The sequence below is a fragment of the Mauremys mutica genome, chromosome 11 (assembly GCF_020497125.1).
Source record: "Mauremys mutica isolate MM-2020 ecotype Southern chromosome 11, ASM2049712v1, whole genome shotgun sequence".
In the NCBI taxonomy this organism is placed as follows: Eukaryota; Metazoa; Chordata; order Testudines; family Geoemydidae; genus Mauremys; species Mauremys mutica.
This window is the reverse complement of record NC_059082.1, coordinates 31,826,865-31,853,739: the sequence shown is the minus strand read 5'-3', so window position 1 is coordinate 31,853,739 and position 26,875 is coordinate 31,826,865.

Below are 26,875 nucleotides of genomic sequence, written 5' to 3'. Positions count from 1 at the left end.
GTTGTAAATTTGAGATATGTATGTGAAGGAGCCAGGTTATTTTTTCCTCCCACCCCTTGTTTAATTTCCCTGGAGCCCTGAAAATAACTAGTGTGGGATTATTTGGAGATATTCATGTCTCTTCACAGCTACATTGCCTTCCTATTGCTCCCAAGCATTTGCAAAAGCTCTCTCTGAGTTCCTTAGGGGAATGCTGTCTACTGGGATCAGAAAGTTTAAGGAAAGAATTAAATGTTCCTGTAGCCACTTTGCCAGAGAAAGGTGTTTGGAGCTTGATCCCAGTTTCTTCTAGGGGCAAGAGAAGGTCGTATAATGTGCAGTCATTAATTGAAAAAAATCACATTTCTCAGATTCTATATAATTGGTTGTTTGCCTTAGTGATGACTCTGAGATACTGAAGTTGGCCCAAATAGGGTATTAATAGCAATATAACAGTAGTACCTATGGGCTGCAACTGAAATCGGTACAAACACTTAGTGAGGGACAGTCCCTGTTCTAAATAGCTTACAATCTAAATAGACAAGATACAGGGTCAGAGGAGCAGAGTATATTATTCCCATTTTACAGATAGGAAGCTGAGGCACAAAAAGATTAAATGACTTGCCAAAGGTCATCCAGGAAATCTCTGGCTGAACAAGGAATTGAACTTAGATCTCCTGAGTTCTAAACTATTCATACCACAAAACCATTCTTATTCTTGAATTATACACCATTGACATTTAAACCACAAAACTTAAATCTGGCAGGTTCAACCATGCTGTGTAGACCATATCAGCCTGGTGAGGTTGTAGTGCACTGATCTCTTCCAATAGTCCAGTGAGTGAGAAAAGGGATATATTACACAGCTAAGCTCCCGAGGGTTCAGTAGACAGAAGGAAAAGAGGGCAGAGTCAGCTGGAAAAGAGTGTTGGATTTGGGCTGTTTCCTTCACGTTAGTACCAAAATTAGCCTATTTCTGTGCCAAGCTGCTCTGCATATTCCCCATATTTAATGTAAATATATATTTAAAAGATTCTGCTGAATGTCTTCAAGTTTAAAAAAGTTAAAAAGCTAAAAGCATAAGTGGGCTCTATTGAAAGACTAACCCAGCAATTTAATTCAAAGCCCCTGGGCCATAGTCTGGCTTCAGAAGCAATACCATGAGCCAATTGATTTCACCGTGAAACCTGTACGCATACCAACAGCAGAGGATAAGACATATTTTATTTGTTACACAAATGTATTACCATGTATTATTATCAGTAATAGCCACCCAATTGCCATTAATAGGAATATAAATCTACTGGCGGACTGGAGTGACACAGGCCGCAAGCTCCACTCTTCAGGTGTGCATTGCAGCCCTTTCTGTTCCCGCTTTTACGTATAGTATTTTTAGGACAGCAAACTTTCACTTGATTTAAAATAACACTTCTCCCATCCCCCATGCAGATATTTCACTACTAAAAATAGAGCTTTTATGACAGACTTTTTGACCTTCCTAATGGATTCTTATTGGTAAAGTGCCAATGGGTCAGTGCAACTGTGTCTGAGCCTGTATACTCAGGATTGGCAATGGTATTTTTACCTGGGATTGAGGTTGCAGGATCACTGGAGCTATACTGCAATCTAAGAGAAAAGGACATATGTATGATGGTGGCAAATTCAGTCTAAATAATGAAAACAAACAAACCTCAGAGTAATACAAAAGGCTCTATATTTTGAATATATAAATATTAACCTTTTGGGATATTGATTCATTCTGTCTGTAGATATTGATCTTTCTGAGACAGCAAATGTCCCTTTCTATAGGTGGCGTAAAAAGGAAAACCACTTACTCTTAAGTTCACATTTGATTTCATTATTTACTGTAGTTCAGATATTTCGGAAACCTTTTTATTATAAAAGGTCAAAAAGGTACTTAAGGACTAGAATATTTCATTATCACCTTGCAGTATTTTTCAGCCCACTGTAATTTTTTACATGCTGGATTTAAGCACTAGAAGATAATCATCTCAGCAAAGGAGTTAATCTTTTTGACTAGTTTCATTGTGCACAGGGATCTGAAGACTTTTTGACAGTACCATGAATTCCCAGCCACGATAACAACGTAGCAGACTTTACACTGCAATATAACTGGCATCCAAAGGCACATGAAAGTAAAAGATCTGCCATGACATTTCACCATAAGGAGAAATGCAAAATATAAAAAACTAGTATGGAGAGGAGACGTGTATTAATATTTTGTGCCAAAGTCACCACTTGTGTAACTCCTTGGCTTGAACAGAGTTAGCTCAAAGATGAATTTAACCCATATTGTCAGTGTATGTTGCCTGTAAGAGAATTCCAGTTCACAGCTGGAGACACATCAGGTTGATTTTAGTGGGAGTTTTGCCTGGGTCAGACCTGCAAAGTTGGACCTAACGTACTATAAAATTCAACTGTAATTCTCTCTAGGGCTGTGTTTAAGATCAGTTTCCATTATGTCATGCATTTGTGTTGAAAGACGCTCAGATGATCAATTAAGCAATAAAAGTGATTTTTTCCTAGTATATAAACATTTTACAATGAAAAAAGAATACTCTTTTTGGATGACAGACTTTCAGATTGGTCATAGCAGCCTTGTTTATAGATTAGAAATGCCATTGCACTTCCCAATTTTTATCACCCCTGTTGTGTGCAAAAAAAAGTTGCGTTAAACGGTTGTTCAAAAACAATAGCAACAAGTGCAGTGCTCACAAGATGGCTTAGTGGGAATTACAAATTTGTCAAACTCCTGTCAAGAAATGTAGTTCACATCAGTGGTAACCAGTATATTAATTTTGCTGGAGTTGACAGAGTTCTCTCTAGGGTGTTTTCCCCTTTCCTGAAATAAGTTTAGTGATTTAAACTGAACTCTCCAGGGAGCTCTGCACTAGAGGAGTCTGAAGTGTTGAAGTGCTACTTGTGCTATATTCAACTCTCAATTTTTGCATAAATCCTCAGCATAGTTCCTTCCCCCTCCTTATTTCCCCCCATTCATCCGCAGCTGATCAAGACATAATAGAATCTGCTTCTCTTCCCCAGGAGAGCAAAGCAATGAGAAGTTGAAATTCAACCTCAGTATATTTTGAAATAAAAGGGAACTAGTCTATAAAAGTCAAAAAGTTACCATGGAGAGAGCCTACTAAAAAGGTGCCATTTTTGAGACAGTCAGTCTCAGAAGAATAAAGAAAGTCAAATTTACAAGCACATTGCTGATAAAGTATTCGGCTGGGATAAATCAAACAACACACAAGAAATTGACTTTCCAGATCATAAATACTTCTTGAAAAAAGACCATTCTTCAGAAGTTTTAATAGAGCCATTGGGCAAAGAGAAAATATTCCTTGCTAAAGAATATTGATTATCTTTTTATTATGCTTAAAATAGTCCCCCAGTTGTAATAAGAAGTTGATGTCCAGTGCTGTTTCCATTTGAAACATCATGGGCCAAACTCATTGATACTATAACCATACTGAAGTCAGTGGGCTGTAATTATCTATTAAATACTATTGGATGGTTTAAAAAAAATTATAGAAAGATTTTAATAAAGAATAAAATCCTAAAATTTTAGACTAATTTCCATAGGTAATTTCTTAATTTTTTTATTCTTATTGAGCATGCCTTCACAGTGGCCACTGATATTATTTTGCACCCATATTGACTAAATATATACTAGTGGCGGTCACAATGGTTCAACTTTTTTTTTTAAATCCAGTAAATCAGGATATTTTCCCATCATCATTTTACAAAACAAAATATGCAAAATGCAAAGCAAAATGGTGGAGGAGGGAATGCTGGTGATATTCCCTCCTCCACCATTCTTTGTATTTTCTGGGAATTCTTTGTTTTTTCTGGGAATGACCCAAACTGAGACTCCTGATGTTAGAAAATTACAACAAGAGTTATCTCCAGGACATAGGCTCAGGGTTCAAATCCAAGATGTCTGTTGATGAAACAAGTGGTTATTTTTAATAGCTTGCCCCCTTTTTCAGTGATGTCAGAATGCTTATCTTGTGACATCACAATCATTCTGATGCCTTATGAACTGGTTGCCAAAGGGAGAAGATAAGGATTTCATTATATAAGCAGAAGGGGTCATGGGGGTAGAGGACAGAGTGAGAAACTCCTTACTCTCATACTTTTGTAAATGAAGACTAGTGTTTTTAATCCCAGCTCTGGGGGTTTGAGCAACTTTTATAACTACATTTATGTCTCTTTCCTTGTCTGTAAATTGGGGATAACACTTGGATTTTGAGGATGTTTGCCCAGTGCTTTGAAGATGTTAAGCACTGAATAAAGTAAATGCTAAGTATTATTATATCTGCACTAACTGTAAGGAAAACATACCAAGCATTTCTTGTATAGTTGAATACTTTTCTGATATCGGAGAAATCTTTGTATTTTCAAATTTGCTTCAGTGTAACTATAAAATTCCTTCACCGCATTGCTCATATCTTTGCAAACATTACAACTCCACTTGAAAAGTAATGTACTTGCTAGTCAGTCACTACATGCAATTGTTATGGGTAGCAAAGTTCAATTATAATAATAATAATTTGATTATAAATTACATAAGAAATTGGCAAAAAAAATGTAGTCTGCAAATATACCACCTGGTACTGCATTCCTGTTTTTTGTCAAAAGTTAAGCAGGACTATACTGGGTCAGTACTCCCTTGGGAGATCTCCAAGGACTGCTTGAATGTTAAAATGGAGCTGGTGTCTCAATAGATGGTACACTTCTTCCTTAGACAGTATTGAACCAATGTCCGTGTGTTGTACGAGTTGATATTGGGCTGTTAGAGGTGCCATCTTTCAGGTAACATGTTCAAGCCACTTGGGCATAGGAGCCAGTGATCTTTTACAGTGGTGTATTCCTGCTAGACCTGTAGCAAGTGGCTTTCCACAGCCACCACAGTATCCAAGCAGTGCTTACACATGTCTTATATTTACCTATATTGACAAGGAGAAGCATGCAATTGAGAAAACAAGATATGTATTATAAGCTTAGAAACGGCTCGAATATTGGTTTTGGAGGGTGGCAACAACCAGAATTTGGGAGAAAGTTGCCGTTCTCCAAGGCATTACCATGATTAAATTATGAAGACAGTTATCCCATTCTCTCAGCTGTAAAAATATGTTTTCTTCAGCCCTTTAGCTACTGTGCAGATGAAAGATTTTCTGTGCAAAACTTATGTGAAGTTTTCCATCTATGTGAAGTCTTCCCTTATGTACGGTCTTGAAGAGAATGGGGAATCCTTCCGTGCCTATGTGCAATTTGTGTGCACCAGGGTTAATTGAAGAAAATACGCACTGAAGCCAAACTGGAATTCAGCTAGCAATGCAATTGTCTCTTTGATATGCAACTCTACAACACATCCTAGTACTGTATTTTACAATGGGCTTAATGCCTGAATGTAGTTCTGCTAAAATAATTTCTCAAGGTGAATACCTGACATTGCTTTCATGGACTGAACCATAAAGTTAACCTCACAACGTAATGAGAACAAAATCAAATACCTGATAAGATTTATCTTCTCAATAGAAGTCAAATGAGAGCGCTGTTTGGTTCTTTAAAATCTGTTGTTTTCTAATTTATCTATTCTTAGCTATGTTAGCATGTCACTAACTAAATGGCACATATGTGACAGAAATCTGAGAGTTTCGAGTTTCTCATGTTACAAACCTAATTTCTTTCTATTAAGCCTTAGATGAAAATAGTATGTCAAACTTGGGTAGTATCTTCATCTCAATAAGTAGCGCTTTTTATGGACATAGGTCAAGAAATACTAAACATGGGCCAGGCTCTGGCTGCAAAATTTCAGTGTGAATTCTAAACCCCCTGAAAGTTCAAGAGTTTTGAGCTGAGGGGCTTTGGTTAGTTTATTCTAGGGATGGGACAGCTCTGAGATTTGAAGTTGGAACCCTGCCCTGTACCACAATGAAGTGTGTGTGTTGGTTCAGGCCCAGTGAATAGGGCCAGCCAGCACCTGAGCACCCCCTCGTGGCCAGGGTGCCTCTGCTATGTCCGGCTTATTTTCCCCTTCACCAGGCCTCTTGCAACAAACTCCGCAGTCTCTCTTTCAGTCACAGCCCTTCTTAGGGTCTTTTTTTTTTTAATTAAATTAATGATGTTCTCAAACAAACACAAAGACAATCTTCTACCCTGGCTTTAGCTGGGCACCGCCTCTCCTTCCTGAGGAACTGTGCCTTCCTCGGGAACCGCTGCATACCCCCATTGCAGCTTCACTCTGCAGACCGCTCACTGCAAGAGCCCCATCCCTGCAGCTTTTTACCCTGGGACCACCTGGTTCAACCCAAGTGTGACTTGTCTTGTAATTAGGATTGTTTTAGCCCCAGGCTCTCCAACCCACAGGCAAGCCACCCTTTTGCACCATAGTATAGGAAAATCCTGGTGATTCTGCAGTGTTACCAAAGCTATACAAAGGATAACAATCATCTCCATACCTCCACGCAGTAAAAACACAGCACTCCAGGACTAAATCAACAGTACCACAAGAAGCTCAAATAAAGGCTACATAGAAATAACCCTTATTTTCAATTCAAACATTGATCATAAAAGTGGATCTTGTCCATTACCATCTTAACTGTGTTCCTTAAGCACATTGCCATTCATTATTAGTAAACAGAAGGTTAGCAACATACAGCACAACAAATGTGCAGAGGCATAGTATGGTATTCCACAGATACAGGTTATCTCACAGCATCTACCAATTTGCTGTATTTCCAAACTAGTAGATAATTCAGAGGTTAGTTCAAAGAATGTTTTAATCATTATTTTGAACTCTATGCCAAATCCAATCTAATGTTTATAGTCAATGCTTCCCCTCCTACTTTTGAATCAAAATGCTCAGTGCTATTTTCCATTTTTATACAGAACTTTGTGGCCAGTAAAGGAATACTGGCTTCATTCAAACATTTTATAATGTTTGCCCGTTGTCCCAATTTTGCCCAGTAGTTTGAATGCTGCAGAAGCTGAAATACCATTTTGATGTGGATTCCTTTAAAAAACATACTAATGCCTTAATGCTGGATTTCCAGGAGGACTCCCTTTTGCCAGTAGTTGTTCAGTATTTGCAGTAACCACTGGCATCAAGGGACGGAAGAGGTAGCATTTGTGTTATGTCATGCAAGAGAATTAGTCTCCCTTTAATTCATTAGTAAATTATATTTGATATTCCAATTGAATGGTCAGTGTACAAATTAGACTTCCCATACATAAGCTGTTTCAGAGAACCTACCAATGCTTTTCTTTTAAATGAGCAAATTTCCTTATTTGAACTGGGAGAAATCCTCTGTCTGTTCAGCGTTCTGACTGTTTTGGGAAACAACAGTGGTAATGCTGTTATTTGTGTAGGATAATGAAAGGTGTGTCCTTTACTCAAAACCATTACAATCTCCATGACCCCTAGAATTAAATTTAAAGAAATCCAAGGATATGGGCATATTCAACTAAATCCAGAGAGAGTGCTTAGTTTTCTAATACAAATGAGCCCAACTGCAGAGTTTGCTTCAACATGCAAAGTTGACCATGTTTTTTTATCCAATTTTTTATTCAACCTCTTATAAAGACTGAGGTTAATTGCATAGATCCAGAGATGAACTTCCCCACAATCCTGAAGTGTTCTGTGGTTTTGATTTGGGACTTTCTCTAGCATTAAAGCAAACTTCAGTTCTTCTGACTTTTTAAAGTATTTTTGTAATGTACATAATGCATTGGACTAAATAAATTAATGTTGCATGTTTTTATGAATCTAGAGCAGTGTTTCCCAAACTTGGGACGCTGCTTGTGTAGGGAAAGCCCCTGGTGGGCCGAGCCAGTCCGGAGGGCCGGGCGATCATGGCTCCCACTGGCCGCGGTTCGCTGCTCCAGGCCAATGGGAGCTGCTGGAATTGGCAGCCAGGACATCCCTCAGCCCGCGCTGCTTCCAGCAGCTCCCATTGGCCTGGAGCAGTGAACCGCGACCAGTGGGAGCCACAATCGGCTGGACCTGTGGACATGGCAGGTAAACAAACCGTCCCGGCCCGCCAGGGGCTTTCCCTGCATAAGCAGCGTCGCAAGTTTGGGAAACACTGCTCTAGAGAAATGATATTTTACATCAACATGATACATATTTAGTGCCTTTCATCAGGAAGGATCCCAGATACTTGAAGTCAAACTGATATGCCAGTGATCCAGCACCAACATGTCTGTTTTACCCTGGAAGTCCACCGTACTCTCCATGGCTTCAGGAGGCACTCCTGCAGTCTGCTGCTTAGGGCATCCTGTGCCTCCCTCTTTCTCTCCCATGATTGCAGCTTCCTCCCTTTTAAAGGCCTTCTCCCTATCATACGAGATTGACAGGATCAGAAGGGCAGGGCCAGCCCTACCACCACGGCCTCTGTGGCACCTTCCTCGTCTGTGTGGGGTTTATACACCCCATCACAGCCTGTCTCATAACTTTTGAATGCTTGGGGTTGGCACTGCTGTGTACATTAACAGGGCAGTGCAGAGATGGAAGGCTGCTTTAGACTGCATGATTAAATAAGGTATTGCTTCTAAATGTAACTTTTAATAAATATATGCTGGCATTTTTGTTTTATGCAGAAGGTCAGGGGAACAATCAGGAAAAGTTAACCTTTTATGATCCAAGATACAAAAAGAAACAACTCCCACCGTGTCATTAGAGGAGTAATACGGGCTAGAGGATGTCCAAAATACAACAAATATGCCTGAAATCAAGAAGCTCCCATTGCTTCATAGTATCGAGCTGCTTGTAGTGATATCAAACAGCGAGCTTGCTAAAATGATGCTAATAGTTAAACAATTCACATTTTCTGGAATGTCTTTTTTGTCTAAAATCAGACGAAGTGGAAAGAAAGTGGAACCTCTAGTCAATGAATCAAATGAATCAGGAAGGGCCAACCATAAGGAATGATTCCCCTCAGGAAGCTGCACACATTACAGAGCTCCTTGGCTGTATATCTAGTGCAGGTTAAATGAATTGTTCCCATTAGTGAGGTGATAGGACAGCTCCTTTAAATGAAGGAGACTCTGTGCTTTGAATGTCACTGCAAGGAAAAGGTACAGGGCTTATAGAGAGGGTGTCTGTTGCTTGTGGCAATATTTTACTGTCATAATTAAAACTATATAAAATGATGGCTTATACTAAGACTCACAGCTAGGATAAAATATATAATAAGAAGGCCTCTGTCAGTTTTTAAGAGATGTACGATTTCTTTATGGTTTGTAGCTTATCTTAAGAACAATAGTGGAGGGGGGGGTGGATTTATAGAACGCTGTACATTAAACTGAATTCGCTCCCCATAATTGTGTTGCACTGTAAAACTATTTTTAAATCCTCACTTCATGGTTTGCTCAGTCAATTGTGTAATTACTAGTCATTAAAACAAAACTAATTCAAAGTTTTCCTATGAAGCTTCCTGCTGGATCTATGTTCTTTTTTTAGATACAGTTCTAAATTGTATTTTACTTTTAATACACTAGGTAAAAATAGGGAAAATAAGTTTAGGTCAGCTGTATAGAAATATATACTACGCTGATGGTTGCCATATAAAAATGTAGAGATTTTTTTAATATGTTTTGTCTGTCTGTTTTTTCTTATCTATTTCATTACTTATTTATGGAAGAAAAAGAAAACACTTAAAGGTCTGAAAGACCCTCCTTGAGATAAGGCAAGTCCAAGAAAACAAGTGCCGGACACCAGAAACTTCCTTAAAATTGAGGCTTAGCTCATTAGTTTTCCCAATTAGTTAGACCAGCAGTCTCCATAAAAGGGGAACCAAAGAGTTTAATCCACTCCAGAGGAGCTCTGCGGGAGTAAAGCTTGACTCCGTAACTCAAGGGGACATAACTGACCTTCAGTTAACTAGGAGTTAACTCAGTTAAGATCTAGCAAAAATTGCTTTTTTCAAAAATCAGGGTTCCACTGCAATGAAGAAGTATGAAATGTTGCTTTCATGATCAATACAAGCAGAAGATTTTCTGCACAGGATCTGGCCAGTGTTGAAGTTTCTCCTGCCACTGGCAGTGGCTGATAGCTGATGCTTTATGGGAAGAGTTTTTAAAAAAATGTAGCTGGCCAGTTGTCCAGTGTTATATACTGGGGAGAATGTTGTGTGCCAACTCTTCTGGGCGTCAGTGTAAACTGTTTTGGTTATCCCTAAGTGCATGTGTGTAATAATCGCATTATCCTAGTACCAAACATTTAAGGGTGGATAGTGACATTTATCTCTAGAGTCAGACTTTTGCCCTCTGGAATTTTGGCACCTGAGGTGGGACAGTAAGAATTTATGAGGTGGGAATGTTGAGAGCAAGTATCAGCAAACGTTCTAGCAGGGTTAGGGTTTCTACAAAGTGAGAGAATAGCCTTTGTAACAACAATGACATTTGTTCTTTTTTGATGCGTATTTTGGGTTTTTGGAGGAACAATAATAGTTTTATTACCTTTTTCAGAGGTGAAGTCACTTTGAGTTTGTAGGTGCTCAGCCTTTATGAAAAATGAAGTTATTAAATGATGTGCCCAGATCACATAGCAAGTCAGTATCAGAACCAGGAGTGACTTGACTGGAAGTCAGATGGTGTTGCCAGGTGCTCAACACTTGCTTAAATCAGGCCATTAACCTCACCATAAAATGGGGATGATACTCAACCTACTTTTTAAATACTCAGTGTTTTCCCATCTGTAGGTCTCATACTATCCCCATTTTACATATGGGGAAGCCGAGGAACAGAGTTTAAGCAATGTGTCTGGCGAATCTTGTCTGGGCACACGGGTGAGCTGTATTCCAAATATAGTTGGAATTTTAATAACCACAACAGAGCTCCATTGATAGAAACAAGGCAGGGTGTCGACAGAACTGGCTATACCCATGGGAGAATCAGGACTGGAGTAGAGCAAGCAGGGGTCCTAGATACATGGCTCCCTCCATGCCTCTGGCCCTGCCCTTATATTGTGACGTTGACCACACCCTAGGGTAGTTGTGGCAGGGTGTCTTCCTCTGTTGCAAGGGAGGCATGGCAGTAGCATGGAACTCCCTTCTTTCCCCACCAGGATTGGCAGCAGGAGTCCCTTCTCCTCTTCTGGAGAGGTAGGGGCAGCAGGATAGGGGATCCCGGTCCTTACCTCAACTGCTGGGCTCTCTCTGCTTGGGTGGGAATTGTTACAGGTTGTCTGTTGACATCACTGCAATGATTACACTTGGTTCACATTTGCAAGCAGTTCTCCCTAACTCTGAGGGTTAGAAACTTGCTTTAAAATAAATAAAGTCAAAAGTGACTTAAACACTTAGGAGTCTGTGTCTCACTGGATCTTTAGTTCCTAAGTGACATTTGAAAATGGGACTTAATATTCCTGTGTCATTTAGCCTCTTCTGAAAAGATTACCCAAAGTGCCCAGGCCTTCATCCAGCCCTCAGAAGAGAATGCAGCATTTCCAGTTCAACCAGGGAGTCAAAGTCCTAGATCCTCAGTGGTATTTAGGCATCTAGCTCCATTTGAAATTCAATAGGAGTTGGGCACCTAAGTACCTTTGAGGATCTGAGCCCAAGAGACATTGAGTGCTCCCCTTGTACACCATTCTTTATAATAAAAAAGCATGAGCTAGCCCTAAATAGAAAAGCTTTGTTTCTGCCATGGTGAGCTGCTGTTCTATCGGTAACAGCTAGACGTCCTCTTTTCTGTATGAGCAAGCTTTAGGAAAGCGAAATCCTTACAAAATATTTTTATGCTCATAATTTCTAAAGTGATTTTTTTTAAAAAAGCTTTTATGTAATTATAGAATGCTTGATTGTTCTTATATTCCTGATGGTTTGATGTCTAGTGTATGTTGTCCTTGCTACCCTAGTACATAATTTATTTCTCTTTTGAGTGAACTGTAAGCATTAGTGTCCATTAACAATTTTTGAAACAAAAGTACTTGGAGCACTTTCAGTAATATGTACTGATTATCATTAACAGCTCTTTTGTCCTGGACAAGGACATTGTTTTGTAACATCATTTTGTTTGGTCAGACCCGCTCAGCCTGCATTTACAATACATGTGTGCATTTTACTTTTACCTTGACCATCATAAAAACAGTGCCAAGAAAGATTGTGTGACTTCTTTGAGCCAGGGAGCCCTATGTACTTTATATAAACCATTGTTAAACATTCTAAAGGAATGTATTCCTGTCTGAGTACATTCCAGTCTATTATTCTGCTTTGCTAGGTTCTCTGCAAGCACCCAAGTGTTATGTATAATCTACCACCTTAATTGCTAGCTTCTAACAATGATAAAGTAAAAGAGAAGTGGAGTGATGGATAGAAACACAGTAGGATCCGGAAGATTGTAATACATTTTCTTTTTGATTTTACACAATACATCAGGCAGGAAGCCTAGAGTTAAAAAGTTTTAATGTTTTTAATTCCATAATGACAGGTTTATAATGTGCCATAAAAACACTAAGTTCCAGAATTTCCCAAAGTTACAATGCTGACTTCCTGATTTTTTGTAACCATGCCATTGATAAACAACTAATGTTAGCTCAAAGAGATGAGCTAGTATTATGAAGTCAGTTTAAAGTAATATTAAATAAAGAAAATGAAACATTATCCTGATTGAAGCATTCCGAAGCTCAGTTACAATGTCTGCCATTGATGCAGGCCTTTCTAAAGACAAATTTTTTGGAACAGTTTTCTCAGAGGGTTAAAAAAACTATATGTAACTACTGCACTCAAGCAAATATTCCCTTGGATGTTTTAGAGAATAATGAATTCTGCCAGATGGGACTTTTTACTTATCATTCTGTACATCAAAGTACAGAAGTTTTCCCCTTGAAATATGGAAAGTTGACAATTGTACAATAGCAGTAATGATCGGAGTTCACAGACTAAGCAATGTTTCATTATGCTTCTTTAGACATTATTTGGGTGGGCAACTCCAAGAAATAGTTTATGATGTATAAAATGTTTGGGGTTTTTTTATTCTCAAAAGACATTTTTATCTCTGTTTGAAGTTGGCTAGTGAAGGTCATATGGCTAACTGCTTGCAAAATTATATCCTATCCTTGTTGCTAGGTATTCTTCCACAAGTTCATTCCATACAGAAACCTGTTTTTGTAAATATCACCCATAATGGCAAATGATGTATATATAGTGGGAGTGGAAAAACGAGTGTCATATAAATTCTTTTCACTTAAAACAAAATGAAATTGCTTGTTGCCACATAGAGAATTGCATAGCAACTTGACTAGGATTTGGCATTGATTGGGAATGTCCAGTCACACTGCTGAAGTGATAAACACTGTGATAAGCTAATATTGAAACTTTCACTCACTGATAACCATGTCAATGATATACTGTGGTATTTTCGTGGCATTTCTTTTGCTTTACTTTGAAGCCTGGCCAGTTGAAACCAGGAAATCTTTCTGTATTAGCAACACTGAAGCTGTTTATTTTTGTTTTAAAATTAGAATGAAAAATTGGCAGTAATCTGATTTTAAAATTTGAGGTTTTCTTAACATTTTTAACTGGGGTCAAAGGATTGTGTATATCCCCAGTTGTTTACAAAAATAACACCTGGTGCTTTATTTTAGACACATCTTGGAGTTTGGTCCTGTCCTGAGATGTGGATCATCCATGCCATTTCCATTTTACTATATGCATTTTCCGTTGTCTTCCATTTTCCATTCCATTGTACAAATTTAGGGTCCAATCCTGCAAATATTTAGGCACACAAGTAATCCCATTAAACTGAATGGGACTAATCAGTGAGTAAAGTTGATTATATGCATTAGACTTTGCAGAGTTAGATCCTTAAGTGATCCCATTGATTTCAGTGGAATTGACTGCTTCTATTAAACTAGTGAGATATGGCCCATAGAATAGAAATAGAAATCTCGACATGAATAGAGTTAGCATTGGCAGTGAATGATGTAAAAATCACGACAGTGCCTAGTTTATGCTTCATATCGACAGATTCTTCAGAGTTATTTGTACATTTCCCTTCATAACACACTTTTAATTGTCTATTTCTAGGAGATTATTATACTTAGGTGGTTAGAATCATTATGCCTTTATTTTCCTGTCATAATACTAGACAAGATATGCTGCAATGACCTAGAAATGCACGGCATATTTATTGCTAAAGCACTGGTTATAATGTATCCTATCTGATTAACTGGTTGGATGTCCCAGTACCTTTGCTGTTCAAAGTTTCTTCATGTGTAATTATTTATGTGGGAGGAATCTTTACATTTACAAATTTAAAAAATATTTATTTAAAAATATAATTAAGATTCCTAGTTAATTTTAATCTAGTCCTGTTGAAATCAATGGCAAAACTCACATTGATTTCATTTGGACCAAAATTGGTTTCAGTAAAGGCTCAATTAAAATTAAAACCTTTGGTTTATACACAGCTAATACCAGTGTAATGCTGCGGAAGACACCATCATTGACTGCAATCAAGATGATCTATGTTTTTAAACAGATCTAAAAATGTGTGTGTAAAAGATCTTAAGCCTTATTGGCTGCTAATCGGTAATTATTACAGATACATTTGATTAGATAAATATACCACACTTGTTTAAAAATTTTAAGTAGAAAGATATAAATGTTGATATTTCCATCAGTGCTTCATGCATCAGGAGAAAGTAGTCCCTTGGTCAGCAAATACAGCTAAGTCTGTTTTGTGCTGTGGCAAACCCTATTGTGATGAGTCTGTGAGTAATCAGAAGTGACAGCATAAGCACTTTCTGTTCAAAGTGATTTTACCGAAAGCATTATTTTCTGAGAAGAGTACACATATGGCTCTCATAATGCTGAAAGAGCACTGATGTATCAATTTATTAGCACTAGAGTTCTGAGAGAGAGTTGCAAATCGTGTTCAAATTAAAGTCTCTTTTTTTCCTCTGCGTTTGTGATGCAGTAGAATACCCCTAAGATTGTAGGGCCTAGTCAAATAGGCTATGGCAGAGATGAGGGTTTCCATCGAGGAAATGTTAGGAAAGTTAATAGTGATGACTTCTGCAAGGAGCCGTGTGTGCTATTCTGTAGATCAACCAAGAAAATGGAAAATAACAAAGACTTCCTCTCCTGGGGGAAAAATGTGTGTTCTTGATGAGGGCTGTAATTTCAAATTCAAGTAAATAAGGCCTTTAAAAGGATCTAGATATAAAAGTGGGTGCTGCAAAGTATCTACAGATATATGTAATGTGATTTAGATGGTTAGGCCAAAATCAAATTGGGTGCCTTGGCCCCCTCCTCTTTTCTCATACACACTCATAGACTCAAGTAGCATCTCTATGCTGATGACACATCAATGTACCTTTCCTTTCCTGACTGGTCTCCGTCCTTCCAATCCCTGTCTGGTATCTTCTCCAAGATGTCCTGACTTCTGCAACCTCCTTCTCTCTGGCCTTTCTGAAAAATGTTGCCCACACTGATCATTTTAAGATGTACCTGTTACTAATATTTTGGTTCACTCTGACTGTGTCATCCCATTCTTTGAATCCTTCCACTTTTATCAAATGAATTGTGTTCAAGCTTCTTCACTCCACCTTCAAGAACCTTCCCAGCTGTGCTCCTCTCTACTTTTCTGCTTATCTCAATGTGTTGCTTCCACTTTCCCCTCCTCAATTATGAAAATCAGTGGTGGATCCCTCAGCACTTTTTTCCATTCTGTTCCTTATGTATGGAGCATCCCCCCATCTTTACTCTCTCCTCCTTCACACCCAGTTTGGTGCACTGCCTGCATGTTATCAGCCATGCCAATGATGGTGAAGTTGTGACACAGTTAAGGAAAGTTGACTTTTATTTATTAGATATAAAGCTGTAGGATTACTTTGAACCTTATAAGTAGGTTTGGCAGAATTCAAATATTTTTTATAATTTTAACAGATGATTTTGATGCTTATTTTTAAGCATTCCCCCCACCCCGATTTGTATTTATTTAAATTTTCACAGTTGTAGGAAATTATGGGAGGGGGGGCAAACAATAATTATGCAATGAGAATAGACGTTGAGATTCAAAAAGTTAAAGCTTGATAGATGCTAAAACAAATTGTCAACATCCCTGTGACAGATAATGTAACTGCATGCAGTATATTTGAGGGAACATTCTGTATTACATTTGTGTATCACTGAGGGCCACAGCTCCTCCAGGAACTAAAAACTGGGCCCAGAGACAGGAGATGGCTGAGGACCTGAGACCTGACTGGGAACTCCTGCAGTAGACCATAGAGTGGGAGCATACTAGTGCAACTACCCTGAAACTGTGACTATCACATGTCAAAATATATAAAGTAAATATCCTTAAATCAAATTCTAATAAGTTCTCAAACTGCATTTTTCTTACTTGGCCCATCTGTAACTTTCAGTTATCATCGAGGGAAATGTTTGTGTGTGTACGGTGTAATCTACATTTACCAATTAAAGTCTAATCCTTTCAAGTCTGCCTATAGCTGTGCAATAGCTACCTAAGTAATCACATGACCTTATTATTGTTACTCTTGCCTTTCTTCTCTACTTCAAGTCTGTTGTTTACCATGCTTGTTGCTCAAATTATATTACAAGGTCTTTGGGGGCAAGGACCGTGCTTCTTATGAGTTTTGTCCAGTAGCTAGGATGTTCAGGGCTTTGTCCTGACAGGGATATTTGTGTATTGCCACACTAGAAATAAATAATCAAGTTTAGGCACCTGAATAGATGCTGATCACTGAGAACTCCCATTGGCTGCAGTGTTCAGCACTTCTGCATTAGGTCTCGACATCAGTTTTGCCAACTTCTGTGATATTTGTAGTTAAAGTTTGGAGTCGTGTTATTGTGAAAATCTCAGCTTTCCCTTAAATTAGTTTCGACCCATTGTGGTTATGGAGAAAATCTTGAAAATGTGAAACCTAAAGGCTGAAAAACCAGCAGGTAATTTAAAACTCATAATTTTTTTTTAAAATGCTCGTGATTTTAAGCCAATCTTTTGATTATTTTTTTAGGAGGCCTTAGGGTGACCAGATGTCCCAATTGTATAGGGACAGTCCTGATTTTTGGGTCTTTTTCTTATATAGACTCCTGTTACCCCCACCCCCATCCCGATTTTTCACACTTGCTTCTGGTCACCTTAGGAGGCCTGTGCCTCATGATTCTTGAATGCTTGGGGTTGGCAATATCGATTTAATTGTGTGTCAAAATAGGGACAATTTGAAAATGTCATCTTTAGAGGTCAAGTATAAATTTACAAACAGCATCATCTATTTTTTTGTGGATTTTTAGAATCCACTTTGTCCCACTGAGAAGTTCCATAACAAAGTAATAGGGCTAAAATAAAAGCTTACTCTTTCTGTATAAATTTGTTTTGGGGGTCAAGGAGATAGAGAACTGCCTTACTTTTCATACATTGCAAGCAAACCCAATCCAAGATTTCATTACAGGTCTTAATCATGAACTAAATATTTCAAATACTTGTATTACTTCCAGTAGCCTCTTTCCCCTCTCACAGAATGCCCCCAAAGGAGAGTGAAGCTTAAATAATGAGAGCTCAGAGTATAGCACCAGTTATCTACTAAAGTGGAGACAACATTGTTTATATTCAAGCATGAATTCCGATGACATTTAACAGAGTTAATGTTATCTTTATTTGGTATTATGTATCTTGCCTAGTTCTATTTGTTTTGTTCCATTTTTTAAAATGTCTCAAATTTCACTGGAGTCGGACCATCCCTGCTGACTATCAACACAAGCCTCTTTGGCATAAAAACATCTTTATTACTTCAACAATATATTTAACAGGTTATATCTATTTTGCTTCCAGCTTAGAATAGCAGCCAATAATGCCCATATTCATAATGCTGTTTATTTGGTTTTAATGAGCATGATCTTCAGCTTGCAGTGAAAAGACAACTTGAACTTAATGACCATAGCAAATGAATTGCTGTCTTGTTCAGATCGTTTCTGTCCAGGTAGGCTGATGTGCATTAGTTGGTCTGAGTGTGGGAAAATTCTTTACCATGGGAAATAGATGGTGGGGGCCCTCTGAATGTAGTGTTGTGCCTTTTAGAACAGCCACGTGTCTCAAGACAGTTTTAACTTGAATAGGCTTTTGGTCAACAAAATCTCAGTGGATACGTAGCTGAGCCTTCATTTATGGGGAGGAGGATGAGGATACAAAATAACATTAAAACATGCACAAAAAGAAGGGAGATACTCCTGAATCTAATGTTGAAATCAATGTGACGTTCATCCCTCTTCTATAGAGGCAGCCGTATGTCTGTGATAAAAGAGTTTAACAATGAAATATGTATCAAAAGAGTATACACAATGGTGACTTTCCTAACAATGGTATCATTTCTTCCCTCCAGGTATTTCCGTAACAAAGAAGACCCATACATGTAAGTAATACCTTTTGATTTGGTCTTCTCTTACAAATGGAATTTATGGTAGTCTGACTGATGTGCCTCTCAGACTATTGACTGCTTGTCTGATCTGGGGAAGTTCCACTTTACAAACTCTAGTGTGCTTCCCAAGACAGAGTGGTTCAGCCCAGGGATGAAATTTCATCAAAATGAGTATGCAGTGTGTGTGTGTTGTGGGGCAGAGGGAGGAAAGGGAAGGGGTTTGAAGAGGCAAGGCAAAGCTCTGGGTTCTGATGTATGTGCCTTTCTAGTCAGCTGGTAACTAGTTTATCCTGAAGCCAAGGGAGAGGGCAATTACCTTCTGATCTCCCTTCATTTGTGTGCCTGTTACATATGCGATATGCTTCAAATGAAAACCTATTTTTATTTTAAATCTCCTCCCCCTTTCTGTCCACTAGTCTATAAGTGAGATGATGATGTTCTTGTGCTTAAGGAGAATTCTGGTTGGAAATGAGACATTTTTCTGTTAGCCATCCATATACACAGCCATAGTAAATGGCATTGTGGGAACTGATGTGGACGTGTGCACTGACTGAATACATATTTACTCCAAGTCCACCTCGTCACAGACAGCTACTTTTGGGATCAGACCACATTCTTACTCCACAGTGAGCCAAAAACTCAGAGCTGAGGAAATGTTACGATTTGTTACTGGGGAGTGATATTATACACTGCAACGTTCCAAAATCATTATGTCACGGAAGTCAGGTAGAGTGAAGTGATTGCACTTGCCCACCATTTCACGTATCCAGAGAAGGAGGAAAAATTAATGGAGATAGAATTTGATGAATGCCTCGTATAAGTATCATACACGCTGCAATGCAAGACTTGTTATGATGTATTTTAACAAAGACAAGACTTAGAGGTATGTTTACCACAGCTTCATAGGGTGAAACCAGTTTCATAAAATATCTTACATTAATTTCACTCCTACTTCATTCATCGTTTTAAAATATCCATGCTAAGAAAAAAACACGCTTTAAAATCATGTACCACTAAACAATGTCTTATCAAATTTAAGAATAGATTTATAGTCTACGGTTTGTTGATACAAGACATTCTGATGTCACGTTGCTTGAAATGTTAAATGTCGCAAACTTGTTTAGAGCACAATGATGGTCCTCTGCATAGGCGGGTTTAGTACTAAAGACTCATTTTTAGGGTCAGATTATCCCATTGGATGTATGGATATGTGGTTCCCATTGACACAAATGGGAACTACACATGGGCATCTGAGGGAAAAATTTGGCCTTTAGCTTTTGGTGAATATTTGAGCTCACACTGACTGAGATTGACAGTACAGGAGACTGAAGTCCTCTGTATATCCGCAGGCCAGGCATTGTACAGACAGCTTCCTTGCACAGCCTTGCCCATGAGCTCAACCCTGGCCTGGAGGGACCACCCTCTCTAGAGGTGGTAAGTAATTCAGAATTTATGCTAGCTCAGTCCTGGGCCTCTCTTGCGCAGAGGCTAGTGATTGTGCTTACTGTACGTGGTGGCTTGTGACATGGACTCCCAGTCCACCTGGAAATAAGCTGAAACCACCAGACTATATATTTTATATACAGTAGCGCCTTTGACTGACCCACTGTCAGGAACGCCACTTCTCCATTTTCACTCTGTAGTGCCATATATACACAAAATTATACATTAGTCAGAGACCTGAAGATTGTAGGAAAGACTTTCTTGATACATGTCAGACTAATAAGGAATTGTCCTCGCTTATGCTTTAATGGATTGTGCGTCTGAGGCCTATTATGGAAAACAGTCTTGTTTTGGAAACCTAATTTGTTGTACTGGATGATTTATGCTAAGTCACTGTTGACAGTGCTGACTAATGATGGCAAAGTGTTGTTTTCTATCAGTAACAGTGAAAGATATTCTGATTCATAGCTTGCAGAAAAGCAAAGCTTTGTTTGTGTTCTATTATGTATATGCTGTTACCGATCACACATATGCCCTATGAACTAGCTCAAGCATATATTAGAGGCCCTATTCTTTGGCATCATACACACGAAGAAAGATCTACTTGTCTGTCATTTAAAGAGAATTGGCAAAGTGTGGTTCTTACTTTGCATATTGGTACCTAGCAGATGTTTCTATGCACTTCTCTGACGCATAACAACCAAGTTGTCTGAGCAATGGAAAGATGAGCTTATCCATTAGGCAAGGATCGGAATAAAATGAGTAATGTACAATAGTTGTAGAGTAGTCACCATTTGCAGATTCCTTCAACTTTGATTGAAGCTCCTTGAGAACGAAATGATACTGTGACTAATTCTCTTAAATCAGGAATTGATTCAGACTATGCATCCTTAACAGTTTGTCATAATGCACAGTAAATTTGTCTTTTTTCCTATCATTGCACAGAAAGCAGCTTAGAGATTAAAATGTCCAGTTGTGGAATAGTGTCAGACAAGTGTAGTTTCACGTCGGTACTCAGATGCAAGAATCACAAAGCAAATCTGAGCTGTTATGGAGCCTAGTAATATGCAAATGAAATGACACTCTTCTCTGACAAGCATTTTGTGTATTGACTTATGCCAAATTATTGTGTTTGTATATTTAATCTATTTATCCACAGCATGCTCATCACCATGAGCATAAATTTAACAAAAATAAGACAAGTTAAATAGATTAGGATTTCTCTAAGGAAAATCCAAACGCATTCTTACAAGCAGCACATGACGTGGGTGCTGTATGTGATACTATTTAGCAATCCAGCAAAAGTTCACAGTTCTATCAAACTAAGTTCCTCCAAGTTCAGAGGCATTTGCGTGTGCTGATTGGCTAAAAGCCCAGCACTGATTTTAGAAGAAGAGTTCTAATGACCTTCTGACCCAGTTAGTCGTGTGTTGTAATGTCACTTATTCTAGTAAACGTGCCAGGAAGTTTTGGCTGGTTATATGGAACATAGCCATGTTGAACAGCAGATTAGCTCTGTTTGGATATCACCCATTGTGTTAGGTTGGAGTAAATACTGTTGAAGAGCCTTATGTCTCCCATCTATTTAACTAGCTGAATAAAACCCGAGAGATTTAAGCTCTTGCTAGTACAACCTGTCACTAATGCTCTGTGGTTATATCTCACCAAGTAAAAATGCACTGTTTCTCTCTGGCAGCTTCTGTAATGTCATCTTTATATTATATCCTTTGGGAATTTGTGAGTTACAATACTTGAAACCCTACAAGAGAGTGGTGTTCTTCCAAGCTTTGCCCACAGAATAAGCTATGTCCACACAAGAGACTGAGGAACTGCTTTCAGGAGATTGAGCAGATGTTCAAAACAGGATGATCCATATTGTCTCGGCCTCTTGGGTTTGGCTCCTCTTCCTTGGGGCTTGTATGCCCTGCTGACCTCTGCTAGGCTCCCTGGACTTTGATTTTTCTTGGTTAGGGAAAAAGATGATGGTATTTGCTGAAACCTCCCCCATTCCCAACCCCATTGGCACCAAAGTGGCAGGTCCCTTAGAGTAGATTGTGCTGTTCTTCATAAAATGCTCCTCCTCTCCCTTCTTCTGTGCCAGGGGTGGGCAAACTACAGCCCGCGGGCCACATCCGGTCCACCAGCCGTTTTAATCCGGCCCTTGAGTGCCTGCTGGGGAGCGGAGTCTGGGGCTTGCCCCGCTCCGATGCTTCAGCCTGGTGCATCCTCCTACACCTCAAACCCCTCATCGCCAGCCTGCACCCGAGAGCCTGCACCCCAGCCAGACCTCTCACTCCCTCCCACAACCCAACCCCAATTTCGCGAGCATTCATGGCCCGCCATATAATTTCTATACCCAGATGTGGCCCTCGGGCCAAAATGTTTGCCCACCCCTCTTCTATGCTGTGAGTAAAGAAACACTCTAAATGCCCATTTTCACTTAGATGCCAATAATAATAGCTAACACCCACTGAGATAAACTGGGCAGTTCACATTTCCCAGAACTATAGTTTCAGGCTCTTTGGAAACTCAAACAATCATCACTGCATCCGTTACACTGAGATTTCATTTTCAAAACTTTCCTTTCTACTATAATAGCTAGAGACCCCTTTTAAAAAATAAAACTTGAAAGTCTGGAGAAAAAGAGGCCTCTGTACCGCATTTTGTAATGCTACCTTTTGACTCAAGTCGAACCATGGAAGTGTAATAAGTGAATATGGTAGTGTTTCACCTCTAGCAACTTGAATTTAGTTCTTACCATATTCAGTGAAAATTACTTAAGTGGCCACAGTGCACGTACTTGCTGAGATGTCTCCATACTACCACGTAATTTTTCAGGGCTGGTGATGCTTACTCAATGAAATAGCTTGTCTTGTATTGGTTCAGAGTCGGAGCTTGTCTACACTTGGCAATGTACTGGAATAGCTATTGCAGAATAATTCTAGAATAACTATTTCAATACAAGACTCCATGTGGATACAGGAGTATCCACATGGAGTCTTGTTAGGAAATAGTTATTCTGGAATAACGGTTTCCAAATGTAGACAAGCACTTAGTTTTCCAGTGGCAGTTGTGGAATGTTTTCAAAACACTAGGTACTAATTTGAAAGAGCATGAGCTCCTGTTCAATAGCTAAATCAGGTGAAGACAATACGAGTCTCACAGGATTTGGTTAGCAAAGGCATTCACAAACCAAACAAGCAGTTTGGTTAACAAAGATGGAAGTGAATCAACCCCTGCAGGTTTGGTTAATGGAGTTCCCCATCCAGCTCCTTCCTAGCCCCATAGACGCCGCCTCTCTGTGCTTTACCTGTACCGTCCCCACAATAAGTTCTGGCATTACTCCTACACCAGTTTTACATTAGGCTCTGACTCGGAAAAGCACTTAAGCATTGACTTCAGTAGGATTTAAGCACATAGTTAACTAAGCATGTGTTTAAGGGATGCTTTCCTGAATTGGGTCCTTAATATCTTCAGGCCTCAGAGGATGTTAAAAAGAGGGCATCGCTTGTCAGAGAGTGAGAGAGGACAGCTTTGCGGTAGGCTCATCAGCTATCTAGATGTTCAAATAATCTTAAATCATAGTCACCAAACTTTTGTAAGCAGACTGAGGTTTCCAGTTCTGTTTAATTCAAAAAGTCAGGCAATTTATCTACACTAGTCCTCTTTCTTCTTCCATGTGTCCCTCTTATACTATACATGTTACCATACTGTCCTCATTCTGGTCACAACATTGATGGACTTCCCTGGCTTAGATTGTTTCTTTAAATGTAGTAATTATGTAATTGTGCTAAAGGGAAAAAGAGAACAAAGGATTGATCTTTTCTGCTCAGACTTATGAATACCTAGTACATAAATAACACTTTTGCTTACTTTACACTGTGCTTTTGTGTGCCAACTAGAGTAAGTAAAAATACACTTTCCCTCACAAAGTGGGAACAGGCAGAAAATTGATGGTTAACAGTATCTGCTATTCGTGACTATGCCTCTAGAGAACAGGTGACAAACTAAACCCTGTCCCCTGGGGCCAATAAAAGGCTGTTTGGTCCCCTGTGTGTAACTTCGTAATAACTTAACTGGGCAGCCTTAAGAGCCCTTGGAGGCTTTTCTGCCAGCCCGCTCCCGCTCTTTGTTAAGAATGCTTATTAAAAATGGTTTTATAATGAAGTTGCCTCAAATAGCAGCTACTTTCCTGTTTGTCCTTGAAGCACTGTTTGCCCTGCTGAAGAATCCTAGAGACAATTATCTAGGGCTTTTCTCCTGGTTAAAAACTTTTTTCTAGACTTTGATTTCTTGTGGGAGCCAGGGGACACCTGTTCTTCACCAGCTGGTTATGTAAGTTTAATTTGCTTTTGAAGCTGTCATAGGGCAATGTTTGGTTTTAGTGCACTGACCCGTAATCAATCAGTTTTATTCTCTCTCAGATAGAGTAGCCTGTCAGTGGTTGGTTTGTTGCGAAAGAGAATGTGTGTGTGTAAAAGCTAAGTCTTCTTCTCTCCATAGATGGGTAAAGCACTGAATACTGGGGCAGAGATAGTGAAGCACACTCCTTCATGCATGAACTGAGCCTTTTGATTAATAGAGGATTCCTCCCACCAGCTAAGGAAGAGGAATAAGAGGATATTTAAATGATTGATTATTAATTTTTTTGGTGAGCATGAGGCTGGGAGCACAATGACAGCAACTGGGCTTGGATGTGTGGCTTTCATCAACGATAGCAAGAGGTTCAGATGTGTGTTGGGACCCTGCTATCTTCTATTCTCTACACAGCTGCTATGTGTTTGAATGAGGGTAGGCTCCTGGTTAGACTCCATCTCACCACCAGGCAGAGTTGGCTGAGCTCAGACATTAAAAGTACTTTGTAGTTTCTGCAAGACTGGTGCATCAGGCAAGCCATGTGCATGGCCTAAGAGAATTCTTGAGAATTATGAGCCTGCTATAATTCCTACCTGGGACTCCAGCTAAAGTGCAGCCACTTCTTACTTCTCCAGCAGTTCTGCTGGTATATAGAGCAGCATCTAGCCATGTATGACTTCTGGCTCTGAACATTGGTTTGCTACCCCCTCTTACTGTGCTTTCTGATAACAGGGATCTCTGGTGGATGCTGTAACATGGATCTTGTTTGTCTTGTCTGCAGAGCACCAGATGCACTAGAGCAAGGGTCAGCAACCTTTCAGAAGTGGTGTGCCGAGTCTTCATTTATTCACTCTAATTTAAGGTTTCGCGTGCCGGTAATACGTTTTAACGTTTTTAGAAGGTCTCTTTCTATAAGTCTATAATATATAACTAAACTATTGTTGTATGTAAAGTAAATAAGGTTTTTAAAATGTTTAAGAAGCTTCATTTAAAATTAAATTAAAATGCAAAGCCCCCCTGACCAGTGGCCAGGACCCGGGCAGTGTGAGTGCCACTGAAAATCAGCTTGAGTGCCGCCTTTGGCACGCGTGCCGTAGGTTGCCTACCCCTGCACTAGAGTAAGCTGAGTAGCTACTAACAAACTGAGATGCAGATGAAATTTGGCAAGTCAGGACTCTAATCAGCTTCTGGCAGAGGAATTATTAGTATTAGTATGTCCCTTAGAGGTACAGTTTGGCTACATATGGAAATTCAGGCAGGAAAAGTAGGTGAAATGAAACTCCTAAATTGTGCAGCATTTTATCCATAGGAAAATTCTGACCCACTCCTCAACTCCAATATACACTAATGGAGATTATAAATTAATAAGATCCATTTCTGTTTCACACTTCATTTATTTCACTGTACTGCTGTGTGAAATGTATAATATGGGTGTAGACCTTTCTTCAATATTGTCTTATTATTGAAAGGATGGATTTGGAGCTGCTGTTTTAAAGACCAATAGAAAATAGCTGGTGACTTCTGGCTATGAACACCTAAGCTGTTGGAAGCCATTATTCAGGAAGATGTTCAGAAGACAAGTAACAGAATTAATTTTACACTGTCTTCAGCCTTAGGTAGTAAATGCTTTAGGAATCCCTTCTATTCTACAGTCAATTGCCCAAAAAGCAGCACTGTTTCTATTGTAAGAAGTCAGGGGCCATTCATTCATTGCACAATACTATGGCTATGTAGTACCTCTCTGCCAGAGTAATCTCTCAGAATACTGCAGTGACACTGTTGGCCCCTTATTCCTTTTGTTTCAGTAATTCCTAGGGAAGACTGCTTTATGTGAAACACATTGAAGTGGAGCCTGGACATCACTTATATCCTGTGCTCTGCACTCTTGCAAAGAAACTGCAGGCCTGATCCAAATTCCATTGAAACCACTGGAAAGACTCCCATTGACATGAACAGGCTTGGATCAGCCCCCAAAACACCAGCAAGGAGGTAACTTAAAAAAAAATAGAGAGTGTCTCCTAGCTTTAGACTTCATGCTGTTCTTGTTAGAAATGAATGTCTCCAACTTGGTACTAGTAGCAGCCGCACACAATTGCAGTATTGTGGTTAGAGAAAAAAAGTGCATGTGCTTGGAGGAAGGGAGGGTTGAATTCAGAGTTCAGCATAGATGCTATTCTATATGCTTTAAAATTCTAATCAAGCTCTGAAAACACCTGAGTTTACAAGTGGCAGGCAGTCACGGGGGTTGAAATACTATCTCCTGCTTCAAGGGTTTGCTAGTAAATAGACAGTGTGAAGTTCTCCAAATCTGTTTTTGGCATTCTTGTTACCTTGCAAGGTGACCACTGCAAAAACTAATAGGAAGCGTCAGTGTTTGTGGCTTGCTGCTTTTGTAACTAGCTGAGAGAGGTTGAGCAGAGTATAACATGGCATGCCGTAGTTCTGAATAGTCCCAAGTACACTGGGTAGCTTTAACTTCACTGGCAGAGAAATGCCACAACACTGAACACAGCTGTATCAGTATGGTCTCAAAATGCTTGTGTTCTCCTTGAGCATGGTCCAGTCCCATTCAAGTAAATGGCAAAACTCCCATTGACTTCACTGCTGCAGGAACAGAATTCAAGTGCAGATGTAAAACTGACTGGAGTCGCCCAACGCATTCCCATGGCCTCCTTTTTCACATTTGTG